The sequence below is a fragment of the Struthio camelus genome, chromosome 3 (assembly GCF_040807025.1).
Source record: "Struthio camelus isolate bStrCam1 chromosome 3, bStrCam1.hap1, whole genome shotgun sequence".
In the NCBI taxonomy this organism is placed as follows: Eukaryota; Metazoa; Chordata; class Aves; order Struthioniformes; family Struthionidae; genus Struthio; species Struthio camelus.
In genome coordinates this window covers 50173374-50186840 of record NC_090944.1, presented here as the reverse complement: position 1 = coordinate 50186840, position 13467 = coordinate 50173374, and the positions used below count along the sequence as shown (strand labels likewise).

The following is a 13467-nucleotide window of genomic DNA, read 5'->3' as shown; positions in this document are numbered from 1 at the left end:
GTCAAGAGCTTCCTGCAGCAGCTGCAGAAGGCAAACGCACACCCTGCTTAATCCCTTCTCTGCAGAGGAAAATAGCGTATTTTACTAGCTGAATGCATGCTCTATGTTTTATTTATCTATGTAAACTTTTGCTATATCATTAAGCATTCTTTTCTCAGGGTCATGAATGAATTGGCGAAGAGTCACCCATTTCTAATGAGGAGGAGCAGAAAGGCAGAGTCACAACAAAGAGACCCGGTATTAATCAAATGTCCACCCGAGACAGCTCTACCAAGGCTTTAATCTCCGTCTAGCAGAAGTGTCAGTTAAAGCTTTCACTCCAGGGAGAAAGAGAGATTTCACATGGCAGGTGTTCCATTTGCTGTTGTAGTGAAAAACTCTATTATCTCTGACATTTGGTGAGTATTATAGAAGAAAGAACAAAAAGAAAAAAAAATGAAAACAATACAGACAGCAGAAAAAATAGTTTTTGCTAAATTCTTGCATCGCTATGCACTAACAAATTTAAGAAGACTTAAATAACATGATGCATCAATGCACCAATTCCTCATCTCTGCGCAAATTAGATGCAGCCCCATACAGAAATAAGTTGAATAGCTTTATTTTAGCCCCCAGTGAACATTTGTCTACAGTGTTTTGGCACTGTTCCCTACATGACTGGCAGTATCTGCTCATGATGGAGACAGGGTATACAGAAAACAAGCAGCATGGTACAGATTTGGAAGTGAGATGCCCTGCCACAACTCTTTAGGGAAGCCTGCACGATGCTTATTCGCGCTCCTCCTCATGCTGCCTAGAGCTGCAACCATACCAACAGCCCCTCAAACGCTGGAGCGTTTTTTCCTGCTCCCGGAGCATTTTTAATTTAGGGCTCAGCTCAGTATTGCTTTCCTCACTCTTGGATTCTGCTCCAGTCTCTTCCATAAACACGATTTATTGACTCGAGCGCTGCAGGCCTCTTTTTCACCCTTCCAAAATAATGCCTTCACTATCGGTGCAAAATCTTTCTCTCTGCTGCTCTTGTCATCCAGAACAGCTTTCGCGCATCCCTCTGCCTCATCAACTTTCTAAGTCATTTCAAGTCCCTGGTGAAAATGCACCTTTTTGCTCTTGCCTAAGCTTGTTATTCCTCTCTCTCATTATTTCTGTAACAGTATAAATTTAAGTCAGTGAAGTAATTTGGGACAAAAATTGTGTGAAAGGCACAAAATGACCTGCCACAGAAAGACTATCCTGTACCTCTCTAATATTCTGTTTATTATTTGTATTAGAAATTCAGGTCTTGCCTCTTGGCTCTCTTGGGATGCTTTGTGAATGACTGGAAACGCTATGTCAGAGGCATTAAAGTAATTAGCACCACTGCAAAAGTGCCAAAGGAAAGGAAAACTCCTTCCTGTTACTTTGTTTGTTTTCAGACAGCATTCAGGAAGAAACGTTGCTTTGCTACAGTTGTCAAAGCACTGTGTGCGTTATCCAAAATTTCAGTGTAGAGCCTGGTACACTTGCATCCCAACCGCGCTGGTCCTCCATGGAGACCCCCACCACAGTTAGAAAAGACAAACTTTGGTGCTTGAAACACTGTAAAGGTAATAAGTGAAGCAGTCAGGAGAAAGTTCAGAGCCTTTCAGCCTTACTGCATAAATACATATGTGTTTTCCTTCTTTCACAGATAACTCTAAGCAAATAAAGTGGGATGATTCCTAAAGCTGTTCAGTACTATGCAGCCTCTAACTTTTCCAGTCATCAGTTTCACCTGATTTGTAAAAAAACACAAAAGAAAGACTGGCTTTTAAATCTCAAAGACTTATCTTTAATACCTAAATGAATTTACAGCTCTCTCCTCATGTCAAAGCACTGTGACTTCAGTTTGCTTACTCAGTTGTCCTGTGTGTGCATACTGCACCTTGTATTTCTCTCCTTCCTCTGTTCCATCTGAATCTGGTATCTTTCTTTCATCAGCCTCCCCTAAAAGAAGGCTACTAACCATAGTTCATTTAAAATACAAACAAGGGTTTTCCAACCATTTTAGATAAAATTTTTACATCAATTGTATTTATATTCCAAAAATAATATTGCAGTCATTTAATTCACATACAGTATATAAGTATTTGTCTAAGCTCCCTAGGTCAGATACCCTTCCAGAAGTAACGCCATGGTTTATGATAAAAGATGCCATCTGCATCTACAACAGTGATAGCCTAATACTAAGAAAAGTTACAAGAAAGGTCTTCTGAAGACAGAAAAAATTATTATATGAATATAGTCTGATAAAATATTCAGCAATAACTACACTGCAGCGAAAGAACCATTTCACCTTAAGAAAGTAACAGACATTTGCTTATGAAATTCAGCCCATGAAGACTGGGCCATTAGTATGCTGTCAATTATTCCAATATAAATCCAGAGACAGGACATAACTAACATATTATGGGCCACAGTTTGAAGAGTAAACAAGTCTTCAGTTCTGAATTTTTCAATCGTTCTTCCTGAAGCAAGAAAGAGGAAGTCTTTCAAAGACCCAAACAGATGTATCTCAGTTTTAGCTGCATGCAGGAAAAATAGCAGCTGTTATACTGCATTGTACAGACAAAACCCAGCATCGTTACATGCTATTCACAGACACGTACTGAAACATGGAAAGCTAGAGGAGCACTGAATCCCTCCCAGCGCCGCATGTTTGCAAAAGGTGCTGCTGGAGCCTTCGCGTGACGCGAATGACACACCATGGGGACGGCCAGCGCCAAGGCCACGGTGCGTGCTCACCCAGTCTGGCCCATTTCCACGTCAATGGCTGCATCCCCGGGGCCCATTGGGCTGGTGACTTCAGGCCTGAACAGTCATTGCAGTCAAGTGAGACATGCTGAGCAGCTTCAGCACTGCGTTAAACCTTCACGAACGAGGACGGTAAGAAGTTTTGCACCTAGGAAATGCTTGGGAAAATTTGGAAATATTCCCCGTTTTTGTAAACAATGCATCTACAGAGCAATTTTTTGGCCAGGGCTCCCATCGCAGTGTTTTCCTACTATTCTACTTTATCCCTGCAGTTCTTAGCTGGCGCTGGGGTGCCCTCATGGAGGCTGCATGGGGAGGGAGGTGCCTAGAGGGGATTTGGCAGATGGGTGTTTGCATGAGGACAGCTGCGACGGAAGGGCCGTCTGTTGCCCACCCCAGCTCCCAGCCGGGCCGTGCTCCCTGCTCCATCCCTAAAGGCACCACTGTGACACACAGCCAGCCACTGCCCGACTCCATTTCTCTCTTTGGTCCCTAGGTGTAGGGGCCTATACCATGTGAGTGTCTGCCTTAAAAATAAGTACACTGAGATGCCAATACACAGAGAGAGATTCAGAAACAAAAGGGTGATATTTCTTCTTTGGTACAGCCTCAAGGGTAAAACAAAGCAAAATATAATTTTGATGAAATGGCAACAAGGTATGAACCCAGTGGTCCTGTGTGCTGGGGAAGACTAGTGTGAGAATGAGGCTGTGCGTAAGAGAGCAGTTGCTGATGGGGAGGGAGGAGGGCTAGGAGAGAGGGCAAGACGATACCTCCAAGGGGCTTTGTGTAGAGGACAGAAGAGTAACAGGTAATGATGAAAAGCCTCATCGGCAGAGGTCCTTGAGGTGCAAATGTGTTTGGCCAGACTGCCATCCACTTCAATTGCCATGTGTTTTTTTTAACCTCCAAAGAGCTCAAAAAGATCAGTGCAAACTGCTCTGAAGGCGGATACAGACAGCCTTCAATGGAAGGGCTCGCTCTGCCCAGGGGTGGGCTCCCAGTGCTGTTTCAGATTTCATTCTAGTGAATGGGGTACAAAAGCGGAGCAAAAGTAAGTTGAGTGACAGTGATAACAAAATGACAGAATTCATTAACCCTGGAAAGCAAAATAACAGCCAAACACTGCAAGTCAATTCCAAGCGTGCAGCTTACAGACACGGCTAAGGTGATCTAACAGCACACCCCTGCCGAAAAGGGGGCATCTATGCTCTTTGCCGTGCAGTTGTTCACACGTTCCTGACATTTCTCTTGTCTGACCCCTGGGTGGGCTCATTCAACTCACTAACCTGGCGCAAAGCCAAGTGGGGAGGGAGAAGGGAAGTGAATGCTTTTCTCGTGGAGTATGAGTCAAAGAAGCTGAGCAACCCGGCAAGGGCCAGAGTGGAAGAAGTGATGGGACTGAGCGGCCAGGAGCATGAGGCGAAAGGAGGAACCGGACCGTCTCTGGCAGAACTGGTGAGCTGGATTTCTCATGTGAAATGATGCAGAACTGATCCCTGACATTCAAGATCTTGGGATTATGACAAAAAGGTCAACGAAACATTGGCTCAATAATCAATAGCAGTCAAAATCTTGGGAATTCCTGAACCAAGCTTTAGGAACTATTATGGAACAAATACAAGAGTTCCTCAAAATGCCATTGAATAAATCTATGATCCATAAAACAAAATCCGTATTTCAAATACTCCATGTAGTTCTGGTCTCCTCGCCCAAACAGGAGATATCTGATCCCATGCAAGAATTGTCTAAATAAGGTAAAACTCTTCAGAATGGAGCACAGAAAACGTAGCAGTGATATGACACAGGAGTGCACAATGTGAGGGAACACAAGTGAACATAGATGAAGGTCTCACTGTCCTTTCCTGAAGGCAAAGCCTGAAGAATGTCAAAGGAAGCTGGGAGAAGCCAGTTTAAGGACAAACTAGAGGAGGGAGGCTCTCAGGCAAGTGGGTGAGACCTCTGGGACTCCTTGGCAAAGGCTGTTGTAGATGCTGCAAGGTTATATGGGTTCGAGGGAGAACAAACACGTGAAAGAGAAATCTACTGAGGGAGAAAAAAATACAGGATGACATCTGGCTCAGAAAGTCCCTAAGCTGATAATAGGCTGGAGGGCATTGAGAGGAAGTAACAATATGCTTGTTTTTCTTTTTCTTTCCCTTTCCTAGGCATCCACTTCTGGTCACTGAGACAAGGCAGTGGAGAAGCTTGCAGTTCAATCGATCCAGTACAGCCATTCTTCTTCCTGCCTTGTCTTACCGTACCCAAGAAGGTGTATGTCCGAAAAACTCAGGGAAGTCGGAACATTTTGGGAGATAATCCAAAGCAAAATACTCAACCAATGGCCCTAAGCCTGTTTGTGACAACCAGAAGATTCACCTGTCTCAGGACGGTTCCAGCAGTAGGCCCACGGCTGCAGGAGAGCCTCTGGTGGAAAGGCAGCTTGATTGTACTGCCAACCTCCCATAACTCTGGTCATGCAACAGCCCTTGCTGGACCTTTGGAGAAAAGCACACGGCCTACTCTGCAGGAGTGGCTGAATATCACTGATTTTACATGTAAAAGGAGAGAATAAATGCAGCTGTAACTCAAAGTACCTGTATTTATTAAACATATTAGCAAAGCTATCCCAACATATACAAAAGGCATGACATAGAAATGAACTTTCAGGACACACTGAAATGTAAGAAATACAGAGACGAGGACACATGACTAAAATCTGATCACAAGGAAGCAATACAGTCATGCAGAAATAAATACCATAAAGGGATCAAGTTCAGAAAGGGCTCAAAATAAAAAGTTTCCAATAACTGCTTTAGAAGTATGAGGAGGAAAAAGCAAAGCACGTACCAGCTACTTCAAGAAAAAAGAACAATAGATGATGCAAACAAGAATGTATAATTTAATGCTTTGTTCCTGTTTTTAGAAAACGAATTGTGACCAGACACTTAATAAAATTAATTCAAGTAAGAACTAGCCATATAGGCCAATGCAAATAAAGAACAGGTTTAATAATATTTCACTATGCTAGACGCCACCAAGCTATCAATTTAACATACAGAGTAATCAAAACAATATCCAAATCATTAGTTATTACTCACAGCAATTCACAGAAAAGTGAGAAGACATAGAACTTTAAATGGAGGGTTAACACTAGCTGAAAAAGTGAATAAGGAAAGACTAAAAGATTTTCAGACAGCCATCCTAACTTTACCACCCAGAAACAAATTGCTAGACAGCCAAAACGTGAGTACAAAAAATGACAACGAGGTAAGAAAAAACAAACAGCAGAAGAGTTGTCAAAAACGATGTTTGCTGTAGTACACTCTTTCAACAGGGTAATCTGTTAGTAGGTACGAAGAAAAGCAGTGTCCGTATCCTGACTTCAGTAAAGCTTTTGACACTGACACACAAACTAATGAAATACAATCTACAGGCAACACTGCGAGGTGCCCAAGTGGTTTAGAAAATCTACTTGGAGAACAGTTATCAATGTTTCCTTATCAAATTGTCAGGCCATTTCTAACATTTCTGTTTTGTTCAATAGTCTCTATGGTGACCAAGAGAACAGAGGTTACACTTATAAAACATCTGCATGACATCAGGATGGGTAAAATTGCAAGTCCTTTGCAGAGAGACAGGATACACAATTAGAAGTAATTTTAAATTGCTGAAGTGGTCTGAAATATAGGGGATGTAATAAATACAATGCAAAGCACTGTACTTAGATATGAATAATCAACTGTACAAATACTAAAATAGGAACCAACTGACTAAGCAGCAGTACTGGAGGAAATCACCTGTTACACACAGTGAATCACAAACTAAATGCAAATAAAAATTCTAATACTCAAGGATAAAAGATACCTTTCAGGCTGGGACATGTTAGCAATGGCTAGAGAACTGTGGATTTCCATAGGCAAATGAAAAAAAATGCAAGACACCCCAATGTGACTTAGACTGTGATTTAAAAGCAACTTAATTAAACTGATGCAAAAAAAGAAAGAAAAGCTATTGTAAAGTAAGCCATGTTTAATTCACTTTAGTATAGCTCGATGAAGAAATCTTAGGCTATTCATCCAAACTCCAAATCACGTTCCTCCTCTAGGTCCCTCCACCTCAGCAAGGGACAGAGTGAAGTACAGGAACACTGATATAAATCTGTATTTTAGCCGTTTTGCTTGTGATCACTAGACAATATTAAGTTATGGTAAACCTCATCAGTGTATTTCCCCTCAGAGAAATAACTACTACATCATCCCATTTGTGCTAACCAAAGAACTTTAAAATTACCCTTTAAAAGCTTAGCATTTGCAGCTGCTTTTCAAATCCTTCAGGCTCTCTGTAGATGGGGTACTACAGCAGATATCACAATTTAAAATGTGGGAATAGAGAATGTTTGTTAACATAAATGTAAAAATCTGAAATCAATAGTCTAGCCTGAAAAAAGAAAGTTTTTCTCATGCACCTGTCTACGCTGGCTCCACCGTAAATGTGACAATTACACATAAAACACAATTAAGTTTGGATAACAACATTACTTTCATAAACACCAAATGCTGCAGTAGGAAACAGAGGCTCCTGTCATACAGCACTGAGCTGCAAGTTGGGAGGCAGTACTCATCAGCTGCTAAATAACAGAACTTGCATGAGAAGACCAAAGTATCATGTACCAAACGGAGATGCTGAATCACATTACAGGCCTCTTATAGGTGCATGTTAACCTAATATGTAAAAGGAGCCTTTCTCATGAACTTCTCAAAGAGATACACCTAATTTTCCGTCATCACAGTTCCACTATACACAAAGCTGAAACAAGATGCAAGGGCACACTGCAAAGTGGGAATATTCTGAATCACAGAACTATACACCCACACACACATGTAGATTAGAAAAGGAGTAACATCTCAGTTGGGGTTCAAGATTTTAATCTAAAATACATAAGAGATTAAGAAACTGGAAGGGACATGTTGGAAAAGAAATTGTGCCAAAGTCAATCCTTCAGGAAATATATTTTCCCAGGTTCAGCTCTGCAGATGGAAGAAGCCCAAGGCCTATTCAATAGGAAATCAGAAGTGGCAAAACTTAATAGGTCATTTATATTTTAACTGTAGCTGCAGGTATAGATAGGGGCATCAGTTACTGGAAAACAGGATGTAGCCAATAAAGGAATATAAACGCAGAGAAGTAATTATCTTTAACTTACACCTCCAAGGCTCATCTGTTTTCATAACTGATAAATTACCCTCCATCCCTCCTAGATGAGGGAACATCATCTCAGTTAACAACACTAATAAGCAAAGGAGCCATTCCTCAGGCTGAAAAAGGTAAGGTAGCCTAGTAAGTTACCTGAGGGTAAAGGTAACCCGAACTGCCATGCAGCACTTCTGGACGCAACTGTTCCTTTTGCAGGTACACGCTTACAACACCCAAGATGTCAGTACGTCCTTGAAGGAAGGTAAGAGTTGAATTTCACAATGGAGAAATACGATGTCTGAATTCACCATCAAAAACATTGGAAAGAGAGTGAAGAAAAGCCATGTAAGACAAATACCGAACCTCTCCTGTGTCTACGTCAAGATTGCACAGCTCTCACCACTTTCTGAATAGCTAAAGAGGCGTTTATTTCAAAGTGAAATTTTGACCGTCTTTGCATAAAAAGCTGCTTTTGGTGCAGTCTTCATTTCACAGTCAGAAGCATGATTACTGTATTTATAACTTTATTAAAATCTGAAGCTATGAAAATGTCCTTGTAGCAAATTATCAACAGCCTTCCCTTATTAAAGTATATTACTCTTGTGGTTTGATTATTAAAGGAAAATGCCTCTTTCACATTTAAAATATCCCCAGCTCATTACACCAGATTTCTGTGAACTACACTCTTGGTTGTACAATGTACTCAGTGACACATGAGGGAATTTTCAAGCAGCTGCCAAAAATGTTCTCTTTACTTCAAAAAATATTCGTTCTCCAAATGTATCTCAGATAAACGGTGCACAAAATTATATAACAGGAAATAAACTTGAAGCATCTGTTCTCCATGGGTAACAGAATAAGTATGTTCTGTAGTCCTCCTTAACATGTAAGTCATCCATAATTTGAAAACTAATTCCATCACATTATTATTGAATGTATTTATGATATTAGAAAAACGGTATTTTGCCTATGCCATAACCAGGATAGAAAACATGAAGAATGAGAACAAAACACTGAAAAGGTCAGACAGACAAATAAAGTAGTAATGTGACCAGAAGACCTATACTCCAGTCCCAGGTTTGACAGTGACTTTCTCTGTGCTGTTAAAAGAGTCATTTAATTTCTCTATGTTACTGTTTTACAAGCTATGAAAATGTTGATTCCAGATTTACCGTGACATATAATGGCACTTTGAAGAGTAATCCAACATTGTTTGCATAGAGTTACAGTTCTCCGAAGGAACACAGCCTAGGGTGTCAGGAATATCCTCTTCACTATAAAAGATGAAAATGTAGAATAGGAGAAAGTAAGAGTGAGGGAGGAAAGTATAAAGAAAAAAAGAGAGGAATAGAAAGAAGGAACAGAGTTAAGGACAGAAGTTTGAAACTGACTCTCTAACTCAAGATTAAAAGTGTGAAGAAATATTAATGCTGCTTCTGAAACATAGTTTTCTATTTGGTACAAGTAATGTACCAAAGCCTAGGGCAAAGCAGGCTACCGACTTTGTACAGGCTATGAAAGCAAATGAATAGAGTATATTTAAGTTATATTTTACAAGATCATCATATTGACCGACCACAACGAAACAGGACACATGTTCCAGTGAAACAACATCTTGAAGGAAAAAATTAAATAAACTAAGGGCAGCACAAAAGTTCCCAATTTGCTTTTAGAAGATTAATTTAGGATCCATATCCAATTGTCCTTGGGGCAAAGATTTCTTCTGGCCATAAAGCATCTCCAATTTCCCCAAGTTTCAGACACTTACTTTCAGGAATGGAAGAACACTGTGTGAATGCCCTTAAAACTGGCTTTGTTGGCTCAGTCTTCTACTTGGAATGAGGCAGAGGTTCATACATAACATAATAGCAGAAATGACTAATGCTCTTGGTAGGAACATATGCCTATTTTCACACTGTCCTCAGTTTTTCTGACAAATGCCTCTTTTTGCTCATTCCATCTCCTTTTAGAAGCTCAGCTATTTAGGGCCTGGTGCTCTAATTTTAGAAAATGTTGTAAAATATTTTACAAAAATAATTACCACAGCCAGTAAAACCCTAAAATTTAGTTTTTGTGTTCAAGAAGGTATATAGTGTTGCCAATATCCCAACCCGATGCTGAAAGTAGCAGCAAATCTCCAGCCAGCAAGCTGACTACTTACGTTAAAATAAGCCCAGAGTACTTACTCATTGTGGATACAGACATATACATGGAAGTATACATCACGTTTTGTCTCCATTTGGGATTTTTTTGGCTCTGGCAAGGAAACTGTGGTGCAACATACATGATCAAATCATCCATAGGTCTGCATGTGGGATCTTGCTGAGCCTAACAAATATCAGTCTGTTATTTTGCTCACTGCTAATGAATTATCATCCTAAGATGCCCGAAACCTCTTATGCTGTTTTGAAGCTCCATATATCATATATAATGAGGTTATACTGCTAACTTGTATGACCTTATCATATATTCTCTTGTATAACTAGTTTGTTATTTACCTTAATTGAAACACTGTGGAATTAATATAAAAATTAAAAAGCAATATAACATCACCCTTCCAAACTCTTTATTTATTAGTGTTATTATTATCTTATAGGTAATATTTATCTTATTGTGAGGAAGCCAGAAAAGGGTGGGAGTTCTCATTTAGGTTTTTTTTAGCATAGTAAAGGAAACCGTCAAAAAAACAGAGCACAGCAGCTATAAAAACATATGTCCCACTTAAGGTACAAAAGGAATTATGAACCAGATGTATCTACAGGGAATCCTTTCAACCCACCATCTTTCTCTTAGATAAGGTGGTACCACCACTTCCAAACAGGAGGGAAGAGGCAAAGCCAGAAATAACTTGCAACTACAGCTGCTCAGGATCCCGAGCTAGAAGGGGTCGTCACCTCCGTGGTGGCAGTAAGAGGAGCCCTAAAACTGGGACACAGCCCCCTCCTTGCCCGCCAAGGCAGCTGAGCTGCCTAGGACTACCCAGCAATTCAGCTCCAACACTGGCCTTTAACATCCCCTGGACAGTTCCTAAACAGCCTAGGGGACCTGCATTCAGGACACGAGAGAAGCGACTAAGGTTGAATAAACTGTATCTCTAACAGTTTCAGAGCTGACCTACTCATTTCTGCGGGATATGCAGGTTGCACTTCTACACTGTAGTGTTCTCTTTCATAAAATAGGGAGTAAAGGAACTTTTCTCTAGCAGGTGAGATGGGCCTTTGTATTTCAGATCACAGCTGCTTTTACATACAAGTGAGGTTATAAAGACAAGTTAAGCTGTTTGTACACAGAAGCGCTGGTAAGAGAAAAGAGGCTAGATTCCTGAGTGTAGCAGGAAGCAGAACACTATAAACAGCCTCAGATAGTCTGTTCAGCACTAGTTTGTTTGCTTTGCTTTTAATAAACCGTGAACTAGCTAGGAACTTTGACTGACGGTTAATATCCAACACATACAACACATGACCCAACACATAATTGAAAATAGTCCCAGAGACTGGTTTACTCCAAGGTCAATCTAACAAGGGAAAAACTTTACATATGGGTTTGCAAGGGTCTAATTCAACTGTAGCACAGGCTAGGGACACATGCATAGTGCAAATGATGCTTGTGCAAACCCACCAAAAGGGGCAGCCAGCAGATGTTATAAAGGCTGGAGGAAAAGACCTGTTAATTAGGAGGTGGATGAGAGGTTTCATAACACGTGGTGACCTTCCTTCCTCCCGCGCTTTCCGCTACTTAACAGAATGATGGGAATAAGCATGAACAGAAGAAAAAGTACTTTGTAGCACACTGGAGCAGAAGTTTTAGAACAGAGTAATACTGTTCCGATTCTCCTACTAAACATGGAAATTCAGAAATGTGTTTGCTAAAAGAATTTATTTTGAATACCTCATCATATTGAGCAGAAAAAAGGGAAGAAGTTGCCCGGAGAAAAAGGCAACCAATATTGCAAGACAATCCCTTAGTACATAGGAACTCACCCCTTTTTTTCCTCCCCTTTTAAAAAATGCCAATGTAATGGTTCCCAAATCCTAACTCACATGTTGTTTCTGATTTATATGGAACAGCAAATAATCATAAGCTCCTGCCTTTAGGGACTTTAAAAGAAACCAAGCTATTAAAATTATTATTTCAGTTCTCACATGCCCACAGTGATGATAACCATGGGAGTAAACAGTGCTCTCAACTTGTCAGGTGGATTCAAAGCATCTCCTCTCTGCTCAGTAGTAGCTGTATAGGCAGATGAACACAGATGGCAAAATAGCCTTTTATTATAGCAACGGCTGGATCCAAATGAACTTAGAATACAGCAGGTAAAAAGACACATACACAGGACAGACTGTAAAATCATTAATGAAGTAACAACTACCTAATATATAATTAATAGAAAGTAACCATCTCTCACAGCTTAAAATCCCCTGATGTGGTACACACATGAGTACACATGTATATAGGAATGCCATTTTTTGCAAACAAGATTAGACCTTGGGCTAGTCCCAAGCAAGTTAGTATTTGGTGAAGTACGCCTAACTTTCTGGCACTGGAGAGAGGAACGTACACGTCAGAGTTTGTACAGGAAGTTCAGTGCCTATCAACAGGAAGAGTCAAACACTTCACAAAAAGAGTCACAACAGCAAGCGTGCAGAGCAGGGCTAAGCCAGTCATTCAGAAACTTAAAGAGAGAGGTATGCCTGAAATCCCACACTTCTCCACGCATGGGGAGGAAGGAGCTGCCTAAGTGAGCTTGTAACTAGGAGCCACCTTCTTCCTGTCCATTCTGGAAAGCCATGACTACCTTTTCCTTTAAAGGGGAGGAAAGACGAATGGAAATCTTAAATCCTCCACTTCCAGTTGGAGGGAGTTCAAACATACATTTTCTAGTCAGGCTCTAACCATCAGGCTGCTGACATTCAAAACTCATGAAATAAAACATATGAACAATGTCAAAAGCGCTTGTGTAAAAAGTCTTGCTGTCTAAATGTGGTAGGCACCCTTGGCTACCCTACTCCCCTCCCCAAATTTCTATGACTAAATGGCCCACTTCATTCTCCCTTTTATTTTTTCCTTAAGAATATTAGGAAATAAAAATCTTCCCTTCTTTCCAGTATAAGAATGTAAACTGAGAAAACTGACTATGCTGATGTGCAAAATCTCTTTTTCATAAACAGAAAAGACATAGGGTCACCCATTACAATTCTAATTGCATGGGAGCAGAACCTATCTTTGACACCATGAAAATATCTGCCTCCTAAAACTCCATCCATACCTTCCAAAATTAGAATAATCAGTTCCTGATTGACAAGCTGTGTCAACACAGGCATAAGCTACAACCCATAGAGTATGCATTCCTTAAAAGTATGGCCATTAGTGATTTGACAAATAGCAAAGCAATTAACATAAGAGAGTGAACGTGTGAAGAGACTTGAGAACTACACCCAATTTTAAGTACAGAGTTTTCCATGCAGAAAGAACATGCAAGAGCAGGATCCCGAGGGTTGC

General features: G+C 40.5%; 1 protein-coding gene across 7 annotated transcripts in view; it reads right to left on the bottom strand.

Moving 5' to 3' along the window:
• The window catches only part of ANKRD6 (ankyrin repeat domain 6), a 125507-nt gene that overhangs the window by 87016 nt on the left and 25024 nt on the right, over positions 1-13467 (bottom strand). The gene's annotated exons all lie outside the window — the stretch shown is intronic.